General features: G+C 64.0%; 1 pseudogene; it reads right to left on the minus strand.

Moving 5' to 3' along the window:
• The window catches only part of LOC124570354, a 7,957-nt pseudogene that overhangs the window by 3,075 nt on the left and 2,382 nt on the right, over positions 1 to 2,500 (minus strand).

The following is a 2,500-nucleotide window of genomic DNA, read 5'->3' on the forward strand; positions in this document are numbered from 1 at the left end:
AACTCTGCGACCAAGGATCCGAGCTCCGATGTGGGAGGGAAGTTGACTCAAAACATAGTCCACCGCAAAATTGAAAAGGAGGGGGGAGAGGGGGTCACCCTGACGCACACCCCTAGCCGGCTGCAGGGGCACGCCCACGTCGGCGCCGCCCGCTATCACCGTCGTGCTACCCTCGTAACACCTTTCGACGTACTCAATAAAGCAATCCGGCAGGCCATGGGCCCTCAGCACGGGGCGGAGGGCGGCATGGTCCACCGAATCGAACGCTTTAGAGACGTCGATCGATGCCACAAAAACAGAGCGACAGGAGCGGACTGCGTCGGTGAGAGCAGTGTCCAAGATGAAGGTGTTTTCCAACATCCCATCCCGGGGGATGAATGCCCGCTGACGTTCGTCCACAGCACATGCACGCATCAGGCGTGACGCGAGAACCTTGTGAAAGGTCCGCGCCAACACCGAGCAGACCGTAATGGGGCGAAAGTCAGCGGGGGATGTTGGTGCAGCCGTTTTGGGGAGAAGTGACGTCCGGGCGCGAAGCAGACGCTCGGGGAGGGCGCGGGCCAGGAGGAAGAGGTTCAAGAGTTTCACCAGGACTTCATGCGGCAGGCGCCGCAGCTCCGCTGGAGTCAGGCCGTCCGGCCCGGCTGCCGATCCCCTGGGCGGCAAGGCAGCAGCGACCTCCTCACGTGTGACCGGCCCCCATAGGCACTCAGGAGCGACAGGCTCCGAGTGCGGGAGAAGGCGGTCACGGATGAAGCCGGCGGTGGAGATCGGCTTCTTCGTGAAGAGGTCCGCCCAGAAGTCCAGCAGACCGGGGATGTCGGGTGGCGGCTGCAGCAGGGTGCCGTCCAGCAAGCCGCGCACGCAACGCGCACGCGACCTACGGAAGGCGTCCTGTGTCCGCGCGTATTCCCAGCGGCGCCGCTTCCGCTTCTGCAGCGGCGGGGCGGCAGGCGGCCGCTTGGATGGTTGGCGCGGCCGCTGTGTCCTGGTGATCGACCTCTCCCCCCTGGACCCGACCGACGCAAGGGCATCCGGGAGCATGCCCAGGATGACATCGGGCGGCGTGCCCCGCCCCAGACCAATGACTCGATCCAGGGCAGAGAAACGCTGGGCGGAAGCAGGTAGCCCCGCCAGATGCTCCCAGATGGCGGCGTCAGTCGGCCCCTCCGGCGGCGGCCCGGTGGTGTCGGCCGCGAAGTCCTCGGCTGCGTCGACGGGCGGCGCAGCGGCCTCGCCCGCGTCAGGCAGCGAGCTCGCTGCTCCACGGCGGGACGCCGGCTCTTCACCCCGACCGATCTCAAGTGCCTCCATGAATTGGCGGACAAGCTGCTTGTGGGCAGCTTGCCGCCGTCGGCACTTGATTGCCTCAAGCGTTCGGTCGGGGAACATCCTGGTAAGTTCTTGATTTACAAAGAAGAACCGGGCGTCCCTCTCCAGGAACAGTTCGGCCTCTGCCTTGGCGAGCGACAGGACTTCTTCCTCCGTCCACCTCGCGCGATGCCTCTCCGTCACGATCTCAGCGTTGGCGGCCGCAGGGTGTTGGCGGCGGCGATGGACCCCGAGACCGTTCTTCGTGGTAAAAGTGCGGTGGCACTCACTGCAAGCAAAGGGAGCTACACAAACTATCGCATTTTCGTTACGGCCGGTTGGCCGGATAGGTGCTGGGGTAGCTGGGGTGGCACCTTCAGCGGAAGGGCCACCATCTCTTGTTTCTTGTCGGCTGCCCCCAACTATAAAGGGATAATGCGAGGGGGGGCTGGTAACCCCCCCAAGCCCCTGGTGCGGTCTTCCACTCTGCAAAAATCAGCGGGCCCACGAGAAGGGGAGAAGACCGCAGGAGAGGAGAGGCTAAGAGGGCTAGGCCCATGTATTGCGCATCACTCTCCCTGTAACTATAACCCAAGGAAGGCACCTCGCAGCAGCAGCACGACTACATCAAGACCGCACTTCGAAAAGCCAAGTCCGGATGCAGCCACACCGCCGCCACTTGGCCACCTTAAGAGAGTCATAGTTACTCCCGCCGTTTACCCGCGCTTGCTTGAATTTCTTCACGTTGACATTCAGAGCACTGGGCAGAAATCACATTGCGTCAACACCCGCTAGGGCCATCGCAATGCTTTGTTTTAATTAGACAGTCGGATTCCCCCAGTCCGTGCCAGTTCTGAGTTGATCGTTGAATGGCGGCCGAAGAGAATCCGCGCACCCGCGCGCCCCCGGAGGAGCACGCTAAGGCGGACGCGGCCTCGCAGCAAGGAAGATCCGTGGGAGGCCAAGGCACGGGACCGAGCTCGGATCCTGCACGCAGGTTGAAGCACCGGGGCGCGAACGCCGCGCAGGCGCGCGCATCCTGCACCGCCGGCCAGCACGAGGCCAACCAACGGCGAGAGCAGACCACGCCCGCGCTAAACGCCCGCACTTACCGGCACCCCTACGGCACTCACCTCGCCCAGGCCCGGCACGTTAGCGCTGACCCACTTCCCGACCAAGCCCGACACGC

The sequence above is a fragment of the Schistocerca americana genome, unplaced genomic scaffold, assembly GCF_021461395.2.
Source record: "Schistocerca americana isolate TAMUIC-IGC-003095 unplaced genomic scaffold, iqSchAmer2.1 HiC_scaffold_1630, whole genome shotgun sequence".
In the NCBI taxonomy this organism is placed as follows: Eukaryota; Metazoa; Arthropoda; class Insecta; order Orthoptera; family Acrididae; genus Schistocerca; species Schistocerca americana.